At 43.9% G+C, this 24,881-nt stretch overlaps 1 protein-coding gene across 1 annotated transcript in view; it reads left to right on the top strand.

The window, feature by feature from the left end:
• The first annotated feature begins 12,639 nt into the window (after nucleotides 1–12,639).
• The window catches only part of MAPK6 (mitogen-activated protein kinase 6), a 28,161-nt gene continuing 15,919 nt past the window's right edge, over nucleotides 12,640–24,881 (top strand). Inside the window, exon 1 of the mRNA XM_014874081.2 lies at nucleotides 12,640–12,871. The gene's annotated coding sequence lies outside the window, so the exon portion shown is untranslated. The remainder of the gene's footprint in view (nucleotides 12,872–24,881) is intronic.

Raw genomic sequence — 24,881 nt, 5'->3', positions numbered from 1 at the left:
AAACAGGTGCCTTTCTCTGAAGGAACTCAGCCTTTGTGTCTAGGAGAGGGCTTGGTGTTGTAGTAGGAAAGCTGTGGAGCAATAACATGTCTTGAAATTTTATGCCTCAATTTCTCCCTCTTAGAAAAGCAGCACCTTGGTGCCAGATTTAGTAACAATGGCAGCATAACTGAATTGTTTATTATTTTGTGTTAAGGTTATGTAGAGGAAATGTTAAGGGAAATGGCTTCCTCCCTGTTTCTAAACTTAGTGTAGACTCCAAACAGGTGTTTATTCTGATAGAATTTAACAGTTCCAGAATGGGTGGAGGTTTTTGTTGATTAAACAGAAAAAATATGGTATCTTTGCGATGGCTGGCATGATCAACATTTATTAAAGCTCTTGTTTGGACGTAAAATATCCACTATTGCATAAACAGTGCCTGGGCTTTCCCCATACAGCACTAAGAGAGTCAATGGTAAAGTTCTTGTCAGCTTCAGGAGGCTAAAGAGGTTTCATGCTGTTCTGGCCTTTCCTGGTATTTGCTGCCTCACAGATCAGTGTATTGCAGAATCCTCTGTTGTTCAGAAGAAGGCAGAAAACATGTTTTCCCTCTCTTTGCCCTGGCTGTTCCTTGTCAGAACAAGGGAGAAGAGCAGGAGGCTGAAGCAAAACAAACCAGAGCAGGGCAGGATGGTGTTTGTTTACTTTGGGGCCAGTGAGCAGTGAGGTGCTCAGTGTTGTACTCCAGCTGTGGCAGTGTGTGAGACAGAGATATCCCCTCTGCCCAGCAGGACCTCAGGCTGCTGCCCTGCCCCAAACTGGGTTGTGACTCAGAATGGTGACTGCTCCTCAGTACCCCAAAATCCACCTCTCTGAGCACAGCTTTGGCACTGGTGCCAGCTTCCCTGCTGCCAGAGCAGTAAGCCAACCCGTGCCCTGTTTTGGAAGTCCTTAGGCTACCGAGGTCCCTGGAAGAGCTGCAGGCAGACAGGAGGGTGCTGGGGCAGTGCTGGCTCCCTCGGCAAGGACACCTGAACTGGGGCTGTCTGTGCTCCCAGTGCACAGTCAGGCAGGACACCTCCAGTCACCTGCTGCACGGGGTTTAGACTGACCAGGGTGGGACTTCTCAGCCAGTGGAATGATAATATTTTTAACAGCCCCAACTTGATTGCATACAACCATCTGCCCTTCAAGGAGAAAATGCAAGGAAGGATGTTCTAACATTGAGGTCAAACCTCTTCTAATTGCCCTTCCAGGCCTGGTTTGCAAACTTCCCATTTAATCACTGCTGAAGTGATCAGACCAGCATTTATCTGAATGGAGGCTGCTTTTGCTGCCCTTCAGTAACCTCTTGGTCATTAACTATAGAAATTTATGTGAACTTTCCACCCATACATATATAAAAAACAGATATACAGCACCCTGTTGGATTATAGACCATTGCAGCATGTGTGTAACTGAGGGGATCAGATCCTACAGTACTATCAATCCTGTACTGATTTTTAAAACATAAAGCCAACTTCAGATCCTAGCCTTGCTTTGGTTTGTTTGGGGTTGGTTTGGTCTGGGATTTATTCCTTAACAGAACCCTGTCAGAAATGCCCCACAAAGCCGGGCTCTGAGGCTGCTGGTCTGATGGGACCTGATGTCACACTGATGGAGCTGGGAGCAGCCAGAGCTGCCTCAGGAGCTCCAGGGACCTGCCATCCCTGCTGTGAGGCTTCCTGCTCCCCCAGCACGCATTTCCCACCCCCAAGGAGCAGAGCCTGTCCTCTCCCTCCCCACACCAGCATGACGTTGTGTGTTTATTTTGAAAAGTCGTCTGCAAAACTCTTTAGGGTTGTTCTCTATCGTAAGGGGGAAAACGAAAATTAAACTAAACGTCTTCTCTCTAAAAAACACCAAAGTAAGTGCCTTTGCTTTGTGCAGCAGAATGCACTGGCTTCTCGTATCTGCAAAGCATAATGGTTACAAATTTTTCCAGCATAAAGTGACTTACAGCTTAAATTTGTCCCCCAGGTCTTTAAGGCCAGGCCCGCATTAGAACTTATGATAATGAAATGCTTGTTAAAGGAAAAAACATTATGCCATTTCTGTATCGTTAAAATACCATTGTAGGTGGATAATTAAATCAATGTGATCTTTTTCCTGTTTAGGTTATTTAACTTACTGATCTGGGAATTGCTCTGCCAGCAAAAATACCTTTAGTCAGAAAGTGTGTCATTTTTACTGCATTGAGAAAATCTTGTGTTTGAGTCAGGGCTGTTATATTACAGCTCTTTTTCAGTCTACATTGTGTCTTCAGAGCAGAGATTTAAGAGTATTTTGAATAGCAGCTATTTGCCAGACTGCCTTTAGCAGTCTGATTCCTGGGGACCAAAACCCATTGCCTGTCAATGTCACTGTGGACAAGGTGACAACTTGTCTGCACTACCCAGCAGTGCCAGGCTTGCCAAAGAAGAGTGAATTGTGTTAGAGATGGGATATGCAGTTTTTCCTACAGAAATATCAGCATCAAAAGCATGGGAAGAAAAAAAGTATTTATTTCATTTACATGCACTGTTTAAGTGAGTTGCATAACTAAGCTATCAAAGCAACTTTTGAGTGAAGAATCTGAGTGCTCTTTTGATTCTGATTCAGCAAACTGCTTAGGCATATGCTTATCTCTGCTATAGATCTGCCTGTTTGAAAAATAAAAGAGAGAATTGAAGTATAGTAGCCAAATCTCCAATGCTGATTAAAGGCTTTTCTTCCTTCTGTGGTTTTCTTCTGTCTGTGGCTTATGAGGGAAAAAAAAAAAAACAAAAACCAAGGAAAGAGCAGCTTCTGGCGATCCTGGCAGCCCTGAGTGCTGAACAGCCTTTTATCCAGGGTGGAAAGCAACAGATCCAACTCACAGGAGGGAAGAGTTGTTCCCACATTCTCCAAGGCTTGCAGTGGTGTTTGTCAGGCAAGCTTTGTCAAGCTGCAGTCCTGCTCAAGGAGCCAGAGAAGCTATTCCTGACATCAGGTGTCCCATCCAAGTGCTGTTGGGTCTCACGTTCTTTGCATTGCTGAGTTTACAACAGATAAGGAGAATGGGCTGCTAAAATGAGTAAGTGGAGTAGGCTTCCAGCTTGGAATACAACAGAGAGGGAAGGCACAAGGTCACGGCTGGAGCATGGGCAGAGTGGCCACAAAGCAAGGGGAGCAGAAAGCTCAAAAAGCACTCGTGTGAGTGTTGGAAAAGTTTACAGTCCTTATTCCCAATGGGCAGCAAACAGATGTGGTCATTAAGGCAAAGAACTTCATTGTCATGTACAGGGACTGAGTTCAGAAATGCTGACAGCTCAGGAACAGGTGTGGTGGTTCAAGGGGTAGGTGTGCAGAGCTGCTGGGCTGCTGGCTCTCCTTTTCTTTCTCTCCTTAGTCCTTCCCCTGGAACCCCCACCTGCTGTTCTCCTCATTAGCCTAAAAACCTGTACCCTGCCTACAGGAGAAATTTGAATTTTTAGTGAACCTGAGCTAAGGTAGTTATTTTGAGCAGAGTTTCTGTAAAAGTCTGTGGTTCCAGCAGTTTTGCTTTGAGTTTCGGGTGGAAACCTGCACTCAAAGTGAGGGTCATGTGCTGCAAAAGAACCAGGCAGAAGTGTTTGCCCACACTTCTGAAAGTTAATGTTCTGGATTTGCTCAGCCCCAGAACACCCTTTTTTCAGGGTGCTGAAGTGTCAAAGTGTCTCTCAGCAACAGTCAGTGTGAGTCTTTGTGCTTCTCACCCTTCTCCCTCTCAGGAGGTTTTATCTGAGGCACTGCTAGCTGGTGACTGACTGGGTCATTCTGCCAGCAAGGGCGTCCCTGAACTTTGTCTGCTGAACGTGGCAGTGAGTGCAGCACTGACTGCTTGGCTGTCTGGGAATGCCTTGGCCATCAGCTTTCTCAGGATAAGGGAATAGAAGAGATGGGACCTGCTCCTCAGCCCCTGGAGGGGTGGGACAGAGGCAGGACAGAGTGGAGGTGATCTCTCTGTGGGAAATCAAATCTGAGGGCCAACTGAACGCTAGGGGAATGGCATGGTTGGGTGCTTTAGTGGCAAAAGGGTGGGAGTCTGGAATTTCACTCCCAAACTTCCCTCTGACTGAGAGAGCTGTGACCAGTGAAGGCAGACATCTGAGAAACACAGGACAAGCCAACCATCTTCGTGGGATGATGACACAGAGGGGTAGCAGAGCCTGAGGCAGACCTGCTGCTTGTCTGTACAGTCCTGCAGACTTTTTGGCAGTTTTGGTTGTGTGTATTGAATAAAGTGGTTGAGCCTTAGAGACTCTTGACCTGCTTCTCTTTGGCCTGGGCCTGTTGCTGGCTCCCAGGCAGTTACTGGTCCTGCTGTGTGGGTAGAGCCTGGACTTTTATCAAGCCCAGATTTTGATAGGGCTGTATATTATGGAGCTCAATCTTTATTTCAATGCTAATCCACTGGCAGGTCACAGATGTCGTTTTCTTTCCCCTCCCTTGTCCTTCAGCCCTAGTTGGATGCTGTGACTGCATGCTGGAGGATTTTTCCCTGTCCTGTGAAAGATGAGGTGGTGGCTGTGCCCTTTATTCTATGACAAGTTCAGTATATTTTGGAAGTGGTTTGAAATTTGTGAGTAAGGAAAGGGACCCAAGTACAAGTGGTAGGTTCCAGACCTTCCTCTCTTTCCTGCCTTCCCAGCCCCAAGGGAGAAGTACTGCTCTTAGGACTCAGTGTGATATCTGAATTCATGAAATAGCTCTGTCCTGGAATGAGTTACATGAAAATCCAGCTAATAATACTGCAGAATGTTGTGGAAGCCTGTCTGATTTGAGATCTAAATGTGTGGCATGTTTCTAGTGTTGTTGTGTGTATTCATCCCTAAAGCCACCCCCACTCCAAATACACAAATGGAGCATCTAGAAGAAAGGAGCTCTGTGACTTCTCAAGCGAAGGACAGACACTGCTCCATTTGTCCTCCTCCACTGTGCTCTCCATGCAGGAGCTGGAAGTCATTAACTGGCCTGTTTCCACCTACTTTGCATTCTGATCTAAGCTTATTATGGCAGAATTTCCTCTTTGGATCTGTGCAGTGCTGGTTTCATTGCTGCTCTGATGAAAGAATAACTGTTTGGTGGCTTAAACACTACCTCTTTGCTCCCACTATGCCCTTGTGACCTGCTCAAGAGATATGGGCTTGATAATGCAGGGTCATGGGTACTTATGGTCCCACCTGCATGGTGGGAAGGAAGTCTGTGCCTGTTTAAATGGGAAGCTGTCTGGGATACAGGAAATCTGCCCTGGAACAGGCTGGAAGGCCCTGGCAGTATATCTGAGCCATATGTAACCTGGAGCATTATAAAGTATGTTTCTTGTCCCATGGGACAAAATGAGGAAATGAGCCCCATTCATCTTTGCAATCAGTGAGATTTTGTCTGAGCAAGTGGGGTAGGACTAAAGATGTTGACTAACCTTCTGGCAAAAGCAGGGATTGGAATAAAAAAGAGTAATACTGCACCAACTTTGCCTGTAGTGAACTCAGTCGACAAGGACAAAAGCTTTTAAAAGTAGGAAATCAAAAACAAATCTGTGACTAGGTGGTCCTGGAGAGATTTAATGGAGGGATATCTAAACTGTTTATCTGTTCCCAGGGGTAAGGAGAGTCATGAATAAACCTATGTGTGATTTGATGGACAGTTAGTGACTCATGCAGTTCTGTTATCTCACCATGAGAAATAGTTATGGAACAAAGCCCTATCCAGCCTGAGCGTATAAATCTATTAAACAGTTTCCACTTGAACTTGATATGCTGGATCTAAAGTACTTTGTAAGGTACAGGTACATACCACAAGTGAGAGCAATTGGTTCAAAAAGGAAAACATATGGCATCATTCAGGCTGTTGCTATAATCACTGAGGGTAGCTGCAGTTTCCCCGAGAAGAGCTGCTATTTCATTTTACTTCAAGAATATTTGTATAAAGGATTTTATGGCACTTTAAGCTGCCTGATCCTCATGCATAATATAACCTCTGTTGATTTTCTTCTTTCTTTCTTTCTTTCTTTCTTTCTTTCTTTCTTTCTTTCTTTCTTTCTTTCTTTCTTTCTTTCTTTCTTTCTTTCTTTCTTTCTTTCTTTCTTTCTTTCTTTCTTTCTTTCTTTCTTTCTTTCTTTCTTTCTTTCTTTCTTTCTTTCTTTCTTTCTTTCTTTCTTTCTTTCTTTCTTTTTCTTTCTTTCTTTCTTTCTTTCTTTCTTTCTTTCTTTCTTTCGTTCTTTCTTTCGTTCTTTCTCTCGTTCTTTCTCTCGTTCTTTCTCTCGTTCTTTCTCTCGTTCTTTCCCCATTCTCCTTCCCTATAACACTTTTGTTTATTTCACAGTTTGAGCTCTTGACAGAGATTTTTCTACCTTTGCCAGCATTAGGCTTTGTCCATTTACAGGGTCAAGACTAAGCCAGCTACAGTGAGGATGTGGCAGGAAAATTTCCATATTTGGGGTGGTGTATTTGTTGTGAATGTCATGCTTTTAGTCTCTGAATATGCACATCCAAAGCTCTTGGGTCAGGTCAGTAGGCAGCAGGGTGAATCACTCTTCATGGATTTGCCCCTCATGGTTGGGTACATACAGTAGGGATTACCTAAGGGGGCCACAACAAAGCTGGACAAGGACTTTTGACAAGGGAGAATGGCTTTAAACCTAAAGAGGGTAGATTTAGGTAAGACATGAGGAATAAATTCTTCACTACGAAGGTGGTGAGGCACAGGTTGCCCAGAGAAGGTGTGGATTCCACATCTCTGGAAGTGTTCAAGGTCAGGTTGGCTGGACCTTTGAGTAACGGGGTCTAGTGGAAGGTGTCCCTGCCCATGGCAGGGAGTTGGAACTAGATGATCTTTAAGGTCCCTTCCAACCCAAACCATTCTGTGATTCTACAATTCTATGAATTTCTAAGACTGCATAAGGATGGCTGTGTCCATTCTGCTGTTACAGCTTCCTCCCAGCTGTAACCTAAAGGCTAAATGTTTTACCATTCAAGTTGCTGAAATTACTTTAGCTTGGCCAAGGGAGGGCTGTAAGGGAGGCTGAGCAGGTAAAGCAGGTAGAGCAGAGTTCTGGGTTTCTCAATCCTGCTTGAGCATCTCTGTTGAAGCATGAGAGTTACTGGTTCTGAAAGCCAAATAACAGGAGTTCAACCACAAGCTCTGGAGGGAGATGCCAGACAAGAGAAGATCCCAGAGACAGCTCCACTGACAGCTCCTCATGCTGAGCCAGCAGGAGGCCAGGACGTGCCGGGTGGCCAGCACCGAGCAGGCAGAGCAGCCAAGGCAGGCGGCAGTGCCAAGGCCCTGGTGACAAATCCCAGTGTGACCAGCCTCGGTGGCAGGCACGGGCACCTGGCCTGGCAGGAGCAGCTCTCATAAGTGCAAGTGCTAATGGTACATGCAGACAGTGAGTGCCAGATGGCTTTTTCCTTTGGTTTGCTCCTGCTGAGCCGTGCAGGTTGTACTGCACACCTCTTGCTGTGCGTGCAAATGGGCAGGACAATGTCTGAGTGTCACCTCCAAAAGTGTGGGGCAGCTTAGCGCCCCTTGTCACCTTTTCCCTGGCAAAGCCTGGCCACTACATGGCATGTACTTTGCTCCCTGTGTCCCTCAGCTCTGCTGGGAGCACAGGCTCCCAAGAGAAGCTCGGGCACAGGGCAGAGAGAGGGAGCTGAGCTCGGCCAGTCATGCTGCAGCGCTGGGCCCTGTGTGCTCTGTGCTGTGTGAGCTTTGGGCTGTGTGAGCTGTGTGCTGTGTGAGCTGTGTGCTCCGTGCTGTGTGAGCTGTGTGTGCTATGCTGTGTGAACTCTGTGCTGTGTGAGCTGTGAGCTCTGTGCTGTGTGAGCTGTGAGCTCTGTGCTGTGTGAGCTCTGTGCTGTGTGAGCTGTGTGAGCTGTGCTGTGTGTGCTGTGCTGTGTGAGCTGTGAGCTCTGTGCTGTGTGTGCTGTGCTGTGTGAGCTGTGAGCTCTGTGCTGTGTGAGCTGTGTGAGCTGTGAGCTGTGTGCTCTGTGCTGTGTGAGCTGTGTGCTCTGTGCTGTGTGTGCTGTGCTGTGTGAGCTGTGAGCTCTGTGCTGTGTGAGCTGTGAGCTCTGTGCTGTGTGAGCTGTGAGCTCTGTGCTGTGTGAGCTGTGTGTTCTGTGCTGTGTGAGTTGTTCCACACTCCCCTCCTGTCTCCTCAGCTGTCCTGGCTCTGCTGTGGCTGCTGTGCACAGGTTGCAGGACTGACTTCTGAGTAAGAGTGGATTTTTGTTTGTTTGGTTTGGCTTTTTTCTTTCTCTCAGGGCAGCACTGTCAGGCCTGGGCAGGTGAGCAGGCTGTAGCAGCCTTTGTACAGAAGGCTGGGTGCTCTGCTGACTCTGAGGGAAAAGTGGGGCTTGGTCTGGCTTGGCTTTTAATGAAAAGAAAAATCCTTTCCTTTCCTTTTTGGATCATTGTGAGGACATTAAACAGCCTTATTCTTTACCCAGCCTTCCACAAAACACTCTTCTGTATATGTCTCTTAACAACTTGTCTTGTTTGAGTGAAGCATCCTAATTATAAAATAGCTCTGGGCTGCAGGCGCAGGCTTGGCAAATCCACACAGCCCTCCTGAGATGGATCCCCGTGCAGGGCAGTGCCACTGTGAGAAAAGGTCCTCTGGAGACATGGCTGGAAGGGAAGGCTGCTGTTCTGCTTGGCTGGCACCCCAAGAGCAGCTGCCTGACCCAGGCTTCCCTCGCTGGGCCTGCTAAAGCAGTGAAGAAGGTGTCATGGGCTTGCCAGCACAGCCACGGTGCATATTATGACAGGTGAAGGAGAGAGAACTGTGGGTGTGGAGAAGTGTGGGTGTAGAGAAACTTACTCAGTGGAGGGGTGAGGTTGGAAGGAGTGGAGAGGGAAGAGCCAGAGGCACAGGTGTCAGTCAGGATACTGGTGAGATGCTCCTGCCCACGTGCTGCTCTGGCATCACCCATGATCTTCTTCTGGGCACTCTCCCTTCTTGCTAGGGCTGTTGGAGTATGGAGGCGTCTCCCAGAGCTTCTCAGCCTCTGGCACCCTCAGAACTTTATCACAAGGTCCTGGAGCTCCATGGAATGACAGCCCTGGCATCTCCAGTGTCACAGCTCTCATCCAGCAGCAACAGGAGCAAATTTGTGTCCTGGGTGAGGAACAGGGGCCATGGCACTACCTGCCCCATTCTCACTGTATATAATGCTCTGTAAAGACAAGGAAGGAATGAAAGTTGCTGTTTCCCATCTGCTTCTTTAAATACAGATGCCAACTCAATCCCAAACCTCAAGGAGGTGTGCTGAAAATATGGGAGTTCATGGTGAGGTCAGTCATGGGTCACAAAGCAGCAAAACACAGTCTCTGCCACCACGAGACAGGGAAGGAGGTTAATGTTTCACAGTATACTTAGCTGAGCAGCATAGCTCTGTCAGTGTTTCACTTGGTAGAAATTATTTATTGACAAGAAGGGTTTCCTGACTGTCCCAAGGAAAATTCTTTGTGAAACTGTATTTCTTTCAAGTTAAGCTATTAGGAACATGAGTTGAAAACTGACCCAGGCATACACACTCCTGTCAATCAGTTACATTTAGGAAAGGAAAGATTAAAAAACTCTGAGGCACAGCCAAGCACTTAAAATGAATAATTCTTTGCATTGATTCCTGTGGTAAAATGCCAAGAAAAGCCTTGTGATTTCCTGGACCAAGTGCAGAGAAATGAAATGAAAAATATGAATAGGCCAAATACTGAGATCCTCATTACCGAAAAGGGCCACTCAAGGGTACCTAAGATCTGGCCTCTCATCAGGGAGAGAAAATAATTGAGAGAGCTCTGGTTGCAGCTCAGCCACAGCCTTGTGCTCGGCATCCTCAGCAACCTTCTTTTTCCTCATCTTCCAGCTTGCTGTTCTCATGCCAATTAAGAAAAAAAAAAAAAAAAAGAGGAGCCGAAACTACCTGCTCTATTTTTAATCCTATTTGTCTGTAGATAAACTGCATGTTAGATGATTAATAGATCTTTATCACTTCGTAAAGTTTAGACTATAAAAAGCCTACCCCTCTCTTTTGACTGTTAAATAACTATGTAAGCCTTGCTGCTGTTACTTGGAATCTAAATTAGACAGAGCACTTCTGAGAGCATTTGTTAATATCTCAAGTGGACCACGTGGCCTTGGCAGAGCCAGAGGGGAGTTTGTCCTCTTGTGTGGCCTTGGGAAAGCTCAACTGCCCAGTTTCAACTAGGAAGACCAAGCCATGGAGGCTTGGTTAAGGAAAAATTGGGCACATATGTAGGCTGTGTTGGGCCATGCCAGGGCTGTACCCAGCCATTTACATCTGGTGTTTGCACTTTAACACATGCTAATTCGATTAGAATTTGCATACGATGAGGGTTTGGGGATTGTGGTGTCAGCATGGCTCTTCACATTGACCCCTCTGTTCCCAGGGCAAGCATGAATTTGCCATTTTTTTTCCTTTTTAACTAAGAGCATAGGCTGGAATGGTGTGGCATTTGAGCAGGCATTAGACAAATCCTAAAAAAACCTTAATCTCAAATGTATTCATCAATAGAGGCTGTAGCCTCTTCTGAATCAAGACCATGGATTTGGATTAAACTGGCAACTTCTGTCACTGAAAGAAGAGCAAATATGAGCTTGGGCTTCTGCACCTCCTCAAACACTGCACACTGATCTGGTAGCCACCAAGCCCAGATGGAAATTGATGGCTGCCAATAAGGACAGTTGTAAAAGCTGTTGCAATCTGGTGTTTTATGGAAGCTATTAAATCTGTCAGCTGGCCCAGTCTGTACCTGAAAATGTTTATCTTCCATGACACATTTGCCTTCAATTAGCTATCTGGTGGCTGCAAAGACTTTTTGGCCTTTGTCCACAGTTTTTTCTTCTGACTTAAACTGATACATCAGCAAAGGTGCATAATCCCAGCCTCATGTATCTGTCCTAGCCATGGGGCAGGAGCAGTGGTGGAGCTGGAGGGAGGACTCTGCCAGGGATTAAACCCAGTGTGGATAATTTCTTCCTCCAGCACTCCCAAAATCCAGGAAGGAACAATTTAATCCCTGCAAGCCAACATGTTAGTGTTATTACTAAAACAGAGAAGAGGTATCTTCCTGCAGATCCTTTCATCTACTCTTTGAAAGCAGCCTAGACCAATATTCTCCATTCCTCCAACATGTCCAGGGCTTGATTCAGCTTTGTGTAAAAACCTTTGGAGCAAGTCATGAGGACCAGCTGTAAATGCTACTTGGCTGGGATGCTGACAATGATATGGAAAAGATCTGATGAGGGGTGTTTTCTGTAATGTATTAGTAACAAATCGTTTTGTACAGGATACAGTAAACAAAACCTTCGTAACAATCAGCTAAAAATAATATCAATGTTAACTCAGGTTGCTTGCAAACTTGTTCATGAAGGATTAGGCTAACAAAATGAAAGGTGGGAGGAACATCTTTGCCTGAACAGGAAAAACTAGAAAATTTCTGATGAAGGATTTATCTTGGTGCCCTGAGAACTGATGTTAGTTAAAGCATGAATTTGGCATCTCCTAATGTTGTACTTTGTGTACATTGTATTTTCATGCCAAGCACGAAACCAAATGCTTTTCTGTGGATTTGTTCTGTTACAAACTATTTGTTATTTAGTCTCATGGCCATTTCTGGAGTCCATGTCTGTTTCTGGTTAAATGGTTGCTTATTACCTTCTTAGAGTTACACAGCCAACAAGGCAATGCTCAACCAGGGCTATCACAGTAATACTTCTGCTAACAAAGACAAGGGAATTGTACAGAATGCAAAAGAAAATCCCAACCTCCCCAAACCCAGCATGTGAGAGGTGCGTTTATATTGAATTGTTGGATAAAGTTGTGCAACCCTCTATGCAACCAAGTGTAGTCAGGCTGCCTCTCCTGCCAGGGATGCCACCCACATCTGTCTGGGTAATGCCTGCATCAGCTGTTCCTCCAGCCCTCCACCTCGGGCCGAGCCTGCTGTTGCTGGGTGTTGCTGTTCTACCTCAGCAGCTCCCCCAGCTCCCCAGGGCTGAGGCTTTGCTCCTCAAAACACCCCCAGACACTCCTGCTCCTCCTCAGGTCCCCTGACCTGCCCATCCAGAGGCCCCGCTGGGCCCAGGCAATGCACAAACACTGGAGCTAAGTTAGTCCCCATAAAGAAATGTTTTTATAAATGTGTCTCGAGATAACTGGCAAAGTACAGCAGCAATTCAGCAATTCCCTGTGAAGGGCTGCCAGGCGAGACTCCTGCAGACAGCTCTTTGGAGGAAGTGTAGAGGCTTGCTGGAAATACACTGAAATCCAAGAAACACCACGTGCAGACCTAGAGCACTGGCTGCTGGATCAATTTGTTCATTAGGCAATGGCTGCTTCTGAGACTAGAAACAGAATTTGACTTGCTGTAGTAAAAGCAGGATAATTTCTAGACTTCTTCAGGGACCAGTTTGCCCACTTTTATTCATGAGGTAATGAAAACAAACCTTCCCACTCTGCAGCTCCTAATGCTCTTTCTGTATTGGTGGCCTATTTTTCTGCTTGAGGACAGGGAGGGACCATTGAGTCACACACAATCTCGTGCCTTCCTTCTCCTCCTCTCATTTAAATATTAATATGATGAATTATTACTAGAGTAACAGCTGTGCACTACTCATATCACAGCAACATAACCTTCCCCTCCTCATTGGAGCACAGCTATTCCTGACTCGTGTTTTCTGGTTGACCTTCTCACTTCTTCTGGATGACTTTTTAAAAATCATTTTGCTAGTTCTGGTGTGGTATCATTAGGATAATTGTTCATTCTGTTCTTTCTGCTTTAATATTAATGATACTGAGGAATTCAAAAGATAGCTGCAGTAATGGTAAGTTGAATGTCTGTGTGTATTCTCCCATGAGATCTGTTTGTTTAGAGAGAAAGAAGTATAAAGATGAATCTTTCTAACTAATACTTAGAAATCTCTTTCTCTTTGAGAATTGCCAAAATAATAATATATTGTCGTTTATAGAAATAAAATAATTTCATATTAATCAGCTAGTGTCTCTAGATAATTCATAGGAATGGTTAACATTGTCCCTAGAAGTACTAATGTTGTCCCTAGAAGTACTAACATTGTCCTTAGATGTCCTAATGCATTGCATTCTCTGTAGATAAAGTATTTTAAGAAGAACTGCTAATAAAACCATGAGACAACTCAGTAGACTGCTGAAAAGAAATGTTTGGCATTGAATAAAGGAGTGGAGGGAAAGATAAAATACCATCAGTTAGCTCAATAGAACTGGAAATAGCAAGGTAAAGCATTCCTGGGAAGATTTGGAAATGTTAGTAGATGTTAAGTTTTGTGGGTAACGGTCCTCTCGGCTGAGCACCTTTTGCATGGTTCTTGTGTTTGTGCATGTGTGTGTGTGATTTACTGACCTACAGGTTTTCTCCTCCTTGAAAATGTTGCTCCTTGCAGTACACTGATGTTGCAGAAAGGTTTGTTGGTTTCTGCACCACTGTTGTGGAGAATGTAATGCCAGCAGGAGTGTAGAAATCAGATTTACTAGATTGGCTTGTATTTAGCATGGGATGAAACTTTTTGCTCTTGTTGCTTAGGGAGAAAAATATCTGAAGTGCTCTTACAAAGACTTAAATTTCCATATTTTAATTTGAAAGTTTTTGGTTTAAAATTTTGTTTTAGTAAATTTTTGTTCTTAAAGCCAAGCAAAATACTTTCCACTTTAATAAAATATCATTTTATTGCTTTATTCAGGAAGGGGCTGTTGAGAGCTCATAAATATAATAGGAAACCTAAATATCAATCCAAATTTATAAATGATGCCTTTCTTTTCCCACTCATGATGAAATCAGTAGAATTTTTTTTCCCCAATCAGCCTTACCAGTGACAAGAGAAAGGGAGGCAGGAGGGCTCTGCTGCCAGAGAACTCTTCCCATTCAAAACCAGTGCCTAAGCCTATGCATGACTACAAGCTGGGGAGAAGAAAGAATGAAAAGAGAGTATTGCAAAGTGTGTTTCTAAGTCGCTGACTGCTCTGATACAATGCTAAAAGTAGTGCTATAACTTTGAATATTTTTTCTACTTTTTTTTCTGAACAAGTACCTAGTGTGAACCAAGAGCCTCATCCTGAGTGTTTGCAATTCCTAGTGCAGTTAACAAAAGTAAAACCATGCATTGAGACATGCTCGGTATCACCTATAGACAAATATATTGTTGGGGTTTTTTTCTTTGTGTTCTGTGCCTCCTAAAGTTTGTTAAAGTTAGAAAAACTTTTGTTCACTTTTGTACCATCCCCATCAGGGATGTCTTAATTCTCATGCATGTTACTGTACTGCAAATTATTTGGCAGAAATGCTGCTTTTATAAAAAGCCTCGACAAACTTGTAGCATATGCCCCAGATAAAATCTCCTTTCAAACAGTCCCTTCAGATGATTATCTGCAGTGATTGCAAATGAACCTTGTAGCAAGCTCATAACAACTGTCCTCGTGGACGGAAGAGAAACCTGCTGTCAGAACTACAAATAATTTACGTAACCCAATTTAAAGCTCTAACAAAATGTTCCCTGTTAAGAGGATTGTTATACTTAACGTGTGAGATGAAAATGCTTTCTGAAGGTCAGGAATGCACAGAAGATAGATTAGATCTCTTGAAAAGACAAAAAATAGGTTTTTACCAGAAGTTTTTCTTCTGTCAGACTTTCAACTTGGCATTCTCAGAAACTTACATAAGTGCAGCTTTATTCCTGCAAATGCTGTGTTTGCTCTGCAGAGGGAGAGGAGCCTCAGAGCTTCAAGAAAAATACAACTGAAGGTAGACTGGGGACTCAGGTTATTTTTCTGTATATTTCAGATAGATTCTCAAGTATATTTCTCTAGCAGTAGCATAAATAAAAGCTTGTTTTAAAGAACACAAGGGTGGGTTTGGGGAAGTTTTTTCTGGATTCTGCCTGCCAAGACAGCCAGTGTGATGCTGGAGGGCTCCAGGCAGTCTGTGCTGCTGCTGCAGGTGAGCCAGTCCCTCCTGCAGCTCTGGGGGTCCCGAAGGTGACAGTGGCGTGGCAGTGGTGGCCTCACCGATGTGCTGCAGCATTAACCCCTGCAGCAGGGCTGCTGGCATGAGCTGCCTCTCCTCCAGGTCTCCTGCTCTCACCTGTGTGCTGCTGAGTGCCAGAGGGGTGGGACAGGCTCTGCTGAGGCTGGACAGGGGGGCTCTGTAAAGGACATTGAACTCAGGCAAGACACCTGGGCAAGGAGTCCTGCTCTCCCGGTGTTCACTGACCTGGCTGCCTCTGCTCATCTGGGAGTTAATGGAAAACTGTCAAACATCCACAAAACCCGAATTTAGCACACTGGAAAACAGCTCTATGAAATCTAGTTTTTCTTAATAGGATTTAGGGGGTGCGGCACAACTTGGAATGCTTTTCACACAAGATAAAATGGAAAGAAAATGAAATTACAGCCTCTGTAACCATTAGAAAGGTGGGCTAATGTTATCATTCCCCTCATCCCCTGCATACAGTCACATATAGTTTCTTCCATGTCTCCAATCAGGCAAAACCTGAGATCACAGAGAAGCCGATGATGGAGATTATTTAAATACTTGGCTCCTCATCTCCTTCAGTGTTGCATTCCCCTGATGGTTGGGTCTCTGCCTGTTTCTCTGTGTCCCCTGCTGTCCCACAGCCCTGCAGTAGCTGCAGTGAGGAGCGTGGGGTCTGCACCAGGACACCAGGCAAGCAGCAGGCTTTGGGTGGTAAGAGAGGCTGTGTGACCATGCACTGGAACAAAAGAATAGTAAAAATCTTTGTCCTGGAGAGTGAGATATTTTCTTACAGCCTCCTGCTTTGCACTGCTGAGGGCCTTTCCCAAAATAGGTTTTGTGAAGGGGAAGAGAAGCTTGAATAGGGTCCTCTGCATCACAGTAGCAGGTGCCCCTCACTCCCTGGAACCTGGGCTCCCCCAGCAGCCTGTCACTCACCCATGGGGTGACACTGACGGGGACATTTCTTCCTCAGAAACTCTTCTTCTCCTCCTTAATGCGCTCCTGTGCAGCAAGACTCTTTCACCACCACCTTCCTCGACAGCTAGAGGCTTTCCTGCCCGAGAATGTGAGGAGAAAGCACCTGGAGAGGTGAGGCAGCCGTGCTGCTTTCTGTGCACCTTCTGCTGGGGGAGAGGTGTGAATGTGCCCGTTCTGTGCAGAGGAGCGGGCTTGGGGAGAGGCGCTCACAGCTCCAGCAGTGTCCCAGCACTTGGCACTTGCAGCCTCTTGGTGGCTCGGGAAGGTTCTTTTGACAGACCATCACTGTGCTGATGGCTAATTCTTCTGATGGCAACATTTTTGTGCCAGGTAGATTTCCAAATCTGAACTTTGTTGGAATGTTTCTTTACAATTGCTTACTTTACAAGAACTGGGGCAAAGGAGACCACTGATTTTTCCCTACTTAAAAACAAGCAAACAACAACAACAAAAAAGTTTTAAAAAGACTCTTGCCTGTTTCAGAAGAGGAGGGCAATCCTGAAATCCAGAATCAAAAATGCATGTTTTACCTTTCTTGGTGTTCATGAACTGGAGACCTCAGGTTTTGCAGACTGAGAGATCTGTTAGCAGATTAATTCCCATGCTGTGAATCCTGGGTGTGCTCCAGCCCACACCACTACAGAAATTTTCCTGTGACTGCATCCACAGGCTTCTACAGGTTATGTTGGGATTGGGCACCTTAATTGAATTTAAGTGGAGTGCTCTTGCCATGTATCATTTTTGTGGCTCCTGTTTGCTCCAGCAGCTACCTGAACTCGTGAAAGAAACAGAGACCAAATAGGAATGGAACTTTTCAGAAATAGATTGGGAGAGAAGGCTTGTAAAAAATGAGGTTTTAATTGGACGGGAGAAACAAAAACAGAAACCGAGGAAGAGACTTGGAGAAACTAGATGGGCTCTGAGAGGGAGTGGAGAGACTGGCACAGAGGGTGCACAAACTCGGGGTGTACAAACTCAGCTACTTGGGGGCTTCTGGAGCTGGGCAACTGCCTGGTCAAAGCCTAGAATAACTTGTAAACTCAGAATTCAGAGCTTTGGAGATCTCGGTGCCAGGACCAAGGACTTTGAAAAGTGAGTTGAAAAGCTGAACAGTGGAATAAAGTACAAAACTCCTGCAAATTTTAGTTCTAGTAATCTTAAATCTGCTCATTGACCTTGTTCTTTTGTGACTCAGTTCAGAACATGGGAATGATAATATTCTGACATTCTTTCAGATTGTCGAAATTAATTTAATGGTTATTTGCAGAGCCCTTAAGCCCTGGTGGTTCTATCCTCAGACTGGGGCAATATGTGATGAACAGCACAAAGGGCAGTACACAGATTTTGGTTTTTGTCGGTATCCAGTTGCTGGTAATCAGGTGAGCACTGCCTTGTGCAGTGAATGAAGGAGAGCACTGAGCACTTGTGAAGAGAAAAGGGAATATCTGCTCCCGCAGTAAAGCTGTATCAGAGCAGTTAGAGCTTGTTCTGATTACTGATTGTCATGCCACATGGAGCTCCCTTCCAAGGTCAGAGAAGTTTACTAGCTGTCATGAAGGCACATATTCCCAAGTTCTCCTGCTATCTGAAACATTTCAGCAATCAGAAAGACAAATCATCTTGTTCCTCTGTGTGAAAAGGTTCAAAAGTTTCCATTACTGCCCTGCTGCTTCTCTTGATTTCAGCAGTCCCTGCACTTCTTTGTTGATGTTTCTTAGTTGACAGCAGCCTGTTCAAGCCCTGCCTCTGACTCCTTGCTGCCTAGCAATGATTACATTGCTATTGTTTACTAACAAACGTCTTTGGACCTGGGATGATAAACACGGGGTACAGGGCAGTACTTTGATCGCAAATTGTACACATTGTCCTTGAAGCAATTTTACTACAAGCAAATGAGTTGCCTTTAATTATTGAAACAGGGATATTATCACAAACCATAACAATCTCACTTTACTTCAAGGAAGTATCTAGATAGTCCATGCATTTGTGGAAATACCAGCTTGGGTAGTCTGTGAGGAGAAAATAAACAGCTGACGTCTAGAAACCTTTGTTGGGTTGAGGGGAAAATCACCACCTTGGTTTTGATTAATATTGTGCTGTTTTGTGAAGTCTTTGTAAAGCATCTCTGACAGACAGGATTGGGAGTGTTAAGTTCCTCCTTGGAGCTGCCCTTGGAGCAGGATGACTTGGGCAGTGCTAATAAGATTCCTAGTTCAGCCATGGCAGTATGGTTTAACTCTGAAGGCAAGGGCTAGGTTTTCTGTCTATCCTTGATTTCTTTTCCAACATAGAAATCAAGGATAAACAGACAGGCTGGCCTGGAAAAATTAACAGCAAGAAAAAAGGGAGAGGTTTGTAAGCTGCATTCTTACCCCTCTGGGTCACCATTTCAAGACACAGGAAGAGTTTGCTCAATCTTGTCTGGTGGCTAAGCTGACTCTTGATTGCTTTGGGTGGCCAAGTAAGAACAGCCACAGTGCAGCCTGGCCTTGCCACTCCCACTCCTGAACACGAGTGAAAGGGTTCGTGCCCTTTCTCTGTGGTCATGGATGCAAAGGGGCACAAGAAGGTCTGCCAGCTGGTTTGTGAGCTGTCAGCTGGGGACATCAGATGGCACACAGGAACCATGCAGCAGCTCTTGCTGTCACCAGGGCACTGCTGGAGTAGGCTGTGGAGCACACGTGAACACTCTTATCGTGTTGGAGTCTGCTGAATTGCAGCAATCATGAGAAGCCAGTATTGCAATCAGAGCTGGTCCAAAGGTTGGAACTCATCTTCTTTGAGTCATCTTGATTGTTTTTTTTTGGGAGTGTCCTGATTAAACTATAAGAAGAAATATGAGATAATGGTTAGCAACTTTTTGTGTTTACTAAAATAGGTTTATCAGGAATTGGTTTTATTTTAATTGAGGCTTAAATAGTTCTCTGGTGTTTCATAAAACACAAAGAATGAGGGAGGAATATATTTTTCTTTTCAACAAATATAACTTTAGGGGCATGGGGTATCTCTTAAGTTTCCATTTAACAGTTTTTTGACTGTTGAAATTTGCAGTTTAAAGATATGCTGGAGATAAGAGAATGCTGACGCACTTATAAGCAGAAGATTTATCTACCTCTTTATCTTTTTTAATTCCAGCTCACTTGCAGGGTAAATCTTGCTATTTATATAATGAAATTACCTGTAGGTTATGAAATATTTACCTCTATGAAATAACTTTCTGTGTTGAGGTCTGCTTCTCAGTGCTTCCTCAGCACTGGGGTGTCCAGTGCAGGCACTTCTGCAAGAATTAAGGTCATGAAGGTCAGTTGCACCAGCTGGCACTGGACCTCTCATTGAGCTCTGCAAAGGCTGACAGCCTTGCCCACCTTCTCTCCAACTCTCCTCTCCTGCACACACTGTATGTCTATGTGTTAGTACCCACTAATAAATGGGTTTGTTTTTCTGTCCTGCAGTGTGTACATGGACAGATGTTGTTCATTTGTCTAGCCCTTAACTGAAAAAGTTTGGGATAACCCAGTTTCAGCACTGCTGTACCTCTAACAGAGGTAATAAATCTTACATTTCCAAAATAACAAAGATTCAGTCAGATTTTATGTCTTTACTGGGAGAAAAAAAAGAATTTGTTCTTCAGACTTACAGAAGTATAGATCATGGGTAAAATGAGTTAGTACAAAAAATTTGTCATGTATTATTTATTCCTTTCCTAGGTAGGAGTGCTTCTAGGCTCTTCTGTCTGTCAGAAGAACAGATAACTCAAAAATCCTGGGTAGAAACCATCCACCCCTGAAAGTAGGATGCCTCCGAGCTACAGTTGTGAGAGGGATCAAATATGCCATTGTCTCCTGAAGTAAAAGCTCAGCAGAAGTCCCAGGCAGCCTGCTGATGCTGTCTGCACTGGGGGGTTATGATGGTGTGAGCTGAGCTGTGTGCCTGATGCTGATGCTCTCTCAGTGCCCAGTGCAGAAGGGAGGCTGGTCCACACCTGCTTTGAGGCACACACGATGCTGAACTGTAACGTGGGAATGTAGAGGGCCTAAATGCATCCCTCTCTGGACTGATTGGCTAAAAAATACCCTGCTGGGGAGGTGCCCTACGTATTTCTCACTAATTTAGTAACTCTCCATGTGCAGAACGTTGTCCAGTCATCTACAGTGTCAAAATGTGGCAGGGAGTGGGCTGAGAGGTGATTCCTGCTGTTTGGAAAAGGAGCCAGCTTGGTACTAGAGGTGAAGGTTGGAGTCACTGTTTTAAGCTTACACCTGTTCAAAGTTTTGCCATACACTTAAGAATGCTTAGTTTGCCCCTATTCCAAATAAAGCATTTATTGGGGGTTAAATTATTGTGCTTTATCTTCATGAAAGCTGATAGAAACAAAATGAGACCAGGAGTAAATGTTCCATTCTGTATTGCTACTGCAAAGAGTAACAGAGAGTTCTTCAGATGAGATGAATAGACACAGCTTAACCTCTAGGCATCTGTTATTGGAGCCCATTTAAAGCACTTCGAGTTGGAAGAGACTTTGCTGAAGCTAATGGGAAATGCCAGGGTAGGAAGATGATCCCAGTGTTTGGCACCAGTCAGAACCTGGAGAATTTCCAGTGTGTGTGTTGGCATTTGTAGCATGTAAGGAGAGTGTCTTTTCTCCCCAAGAGTAAAAGACAAAGCGAGTTTAGACAATTCTAAACAGTTTTTCCTCTTCAAAGGAAAAATTAATTTTCTCGTTTCTCATTGTAGTGCAATTGCAAGCAAATACTTTTTGCTTGAGTTGTAATAAGAGGTCTTGTGTTTCATAAGCCTAATACCCTTTGTAGTAAATGATGCTTCTGTGCATTAATTTTTTCCCCCTGTGCAGTAGTCAATGGTGCAAAGTCCTTCTTTCCTCAGCACTTCAAACAGTTGTCTTCTGTAGAGTGGCCTGAGATCTTGCATCATTTCCTGTCATCTATCCAAAGCTATTTATAACATGTCTGCTGATTCTGGCACATAAGCAAAACCCTGTTTTCATAAGAAAACAAATACTTTGGAAATGTAATCCCTTCCAGCAAGTGTCTCAAAACTGCTGAGAAAACCTGAAACAATCTTGAAAATCTTAATGAAGGCTAAGACATAAATGGTGTTGGGGAATATGGGGAATTGAATAGTCCCATGTGTTTTTAATGGGAATCTTTAGAAATAGATGGCGCGAGATGTGCTGCAAAAAAGTTACAGAGTATTAAGGGAGATTAGGTGTTTCCAAATTATATTTGTTATTTATTTTTAAATTAAATATATATATTTTATATATATATATATATATATATATATATATATATATATGTTGAAATGAAAACTTTGGGTTTTGCTGTCTGACAATACAAAAAAATGACTCAAGGTAGCTTTTGCAATGCTGAGTATTCACCGTATAATTTGATGGTACATGTTCTATAAAAAGTCCCTACTTTTTGATATTTCTTAGATTTTCAATCTCTTTAGCTTCAGGAGACTGACTGGGGTAGGAGTCTGGCAGGGACAGTTGCAGTCATTATGTGAAGCAGTGTGCTCCCAGTCAACCTGCTGCTTTTGATAAGTGCTATTTTGGGAATCCTGAAAAAGGGTGTGTTGGCCCCAGCCAAAACACACCCTGAGCAGCAGAACTCCTATCAGCCTTCCACAGGCCTGCCCTGACCCTGCTGGCACTGCATGGCCCTTTATCTTCAGCCATCCAATATGCTGCTGGCCTGTGAAACAGCTGCATCTGTGAGCAGGGGCACGCTGGGGACCACTGTATGTGGAGCAAATGGAATTCGAGGATGGCCTTTGCCTGAGCAGTCATAAAGGCACAGTTTCTTAAAGTGCCTCCCAAGGCAGTTCATTTCATCTTCTTTTCACAATACCTATATATTTGTATGGAGCTTTGCCCTCCGTAAATGTATTTCAAGAGGATTCTGGTGTGGATGAAAATGTTAGTCCAATTTTTTCTTCTCTGTAAATGACAAACTCTGCAGCACCAGCTGTATTTACAGTCACACTAGAGGCTTTATCTCTGTAATGCAATAGGAATCAAAATGCTACATGTAGGAAAGGTTACAGTGCTATAAGAATGAACAAGAACGGTTCTGCATAGCAATATGTGTATTTCTGCAATTAAATGCAATAGTTCTACAAAAACACAGAATTTTTCTATATAAATCCATCGTCAGGCCTTCATAACTTGCCGAAGAGCTGACAGTTTTCCAGTAGGCATCCAAAATCAAACGTATTTTTTGCTGAGAGCACCCAGTCCTGCTTCCAGGGCATCTCTCCACCTTGGTGTACTCAAGGTATTACAGATATTTAAATAATATCTGCTGCCTTTCAACTTTAGCACCACTTCAGCTGATGCAATAACCAAAACAGATGCCTCAGAAAACTGTGCTATGGTGCCACTTGAGTTGGCAGATGTGTTCTCCTAACCACTTCTCTTGAGGTTTCTAAGGTGAGGATGAGAATGGTGCCTTGCTGAAGGTCTGAATGGGGAAGAACCATTGCACACTGAATTTTCTTGCACCTGAAGTGCTGGGACAAAAACATTTGGTGCTTATTGCTTCCACTTCATCCCATGCTTTGCCTTGTCCTCCCGAGAGTATTTCTCAGCCGTAGATTCCTGCACTGACTGGATGTACAGCCTGACTCCAGCACACCTCCAGTGCCCCATGCTGGGAAGTTAGCAGGGGCTTGTCTCACTCAGAGCACCCGAGTGTGAAAATGTTGGTACTAGTCATCCTTTAAAATCTAAACTAACACACATATGGCCCTAATTGCCTACCTCAGTAAATTTTTTGATATGTTTGCTATTCTGTGCAAGCTATCTCTGTGCAAGATAAACTAATGAGGAAATGATGAAAGGCTGAGAATCTGGGAGAGCTCCAGCCTTATACACAAAGGGCTAATGCTTCTAATGATGACCCAGCTACAAGGCAAATTTTCTAAGCTCTCCTCTTCTCTCTTTATTAACAAGGCTTTGCCAACTCCTGCTTTAGGCAGCTGCTCTGTCCCCTGTGCTGAGTGTTGTTTAAAACAGAAAAAGTAGGCAATGGAATTGCCAGACTTTATAAAACTGTGATTTTAAGCAGGGAACCTGCATTCAGCCTGCTGTACCAAAGTGCCCTAGATTGCTGATGATCTACCAAGGGGGAAGAATTACTTGTTCTAAGTGTTTAATGACTTTTTGTCCTACAGAAGTTTCAAAGTATGTCACATAACCCATTTATTTCTAGCCTCAAAGTTAAACATCTTCTGTGACTTTCTTCTTCCACCTCCATTTGCCCTTTGTACTTTGCTGCCTCTGGTTTGAATTGGTCTCTGCTAATGGTCTGTTCTTTTCCAGTCTGTCTATTGTTTCACACAGAATGCAGATCTTGGGATATGGGTTTTTTCCTTTATTCCAAGTCCTTGTTGTAGTTTTCTTTGCTGATCAGAATGTACATGGTACAAATCTTGCTCCAGCAAAGTCAGGTCCATCCAAGTGAACCCAAATGAGGTGACAGCATGTTGTCTGTGCCCAGGGAGCTCTGCCTACCACCAGGTAAACTTTAACAAAAAAGGGATCTTGACACAAACATTTGTTAAAAGTTTCTAAGATGGCAACTTCTATGTGGTTATCTGATAATAACGGTGATTTGATTTATATTTTAAGATTCATTGGGAAAATTTTAAAGTCTGCTAATCCAGAGACTGAGTGCTTGTTAGAAAAATATGTTTGTGTTAAAAAGAACAAATAAAAAAATACCTGTGTCCGTTATGGCAAGGTAGTGTCTGACACTTCCAGGAAATGAAGGTGCCCAGGAAATGAAGCCACCTGAGCTATTGGGTTGCCAGTGAAACTCAAATTTATCTGGGATGTTTGTGCTGAACATCAGCATTATGAAACTAAGCTGGAAGAGCAAGTGATTTGTAAAGGTTTTGCTTAACACCTGCAGAGAACTAGCTGATTGCAAGAGGCAGCAGTTAAAGGAGACCCAAACTATTAAAAACCCCTGGGATCTGTGCCAGGAAAACTAAATTGTATTTCAGGGCTCAGAGCAGAGATAAGCAGGAATAAACCAAGGAGGCCTCAGAAACTGCGTGTTTCTTGAACCTCTCCCCATCCCCTTTTAATAAGCAGATTTTTTTCCTTTAAACTCATCCCCATTCACATGCAAAATTCTTCTTAGACTTTGGTAAGAAATATGGTCAGTCCTTAAAAATGTATCCTAGGACACATTTCCCTTCTTCTGGGAGGACGTGTAAGTCAAGCAGTGAAATTGAGACAAAAGCCTGGAGCTGCCAAGTTACCTTGGGCAACCTTTTCAAACTGTCTCCAAATCTTTCTTCCCTTGCCAATCATAATGGGTGTGGACACTTAAAAATACTTCATTCCCTTTTATGCCACAAGTAACAATTCGCACACAGGACTGAAATATTACAGTGGAATTTACTGTTTGATCTTTTTGAACTTGGATATAACAAATGAATCATTGCTGCAGTTCTAATTATTTTTTAATTGCTGGTCTTTATGACCTTTGAAATCCAGTTCGCTCCTTGTTCTGCATTTCACTGACAGTTAATATCTGCCAGTGTTTTAGAATGGGTTGGTATTATCTAGCACATCATCTACATGCTATGAAATTGCCTTCTTGTGGGAAATGTGGAAAAAAAATGTCACAGTAATTTATAGCCTAATCAATAGGATATTAAAAATCTGAAAACAGATTAGCAGTTTGCTGGATTAGACAGTTATAAATTGCCATGTGACACACAATTCTGAGCAACTCTTGTGTATTGTAATTCTATAACTAGTGAGGCTGAAGACAAGTAACATTCCTGCACCATGCTCTTCCTTGTTGTGAGATTTT

This window comes from Sturnus vulgaris, chromosome 13 (genome assembly GCF_052056855.1).
Source record: "Sturnus vulgaris isolate bStuVul1 chromosome 13, bStuVul1.hap1, whole genome shotgun sequence".
NCBI classification, from domain to species: domain Eukaryota; kingdom Metazoa; phylum Chordata; class Aves; order Passeriformes; family Sturnidae; genus Sturnus; species Sturnus vulgaris.
The sequence above is the reverse complement of the archived record's forward strand: the minus strand, read 5'-3'. Positions and strand labels throughout refer to the sequence as shown.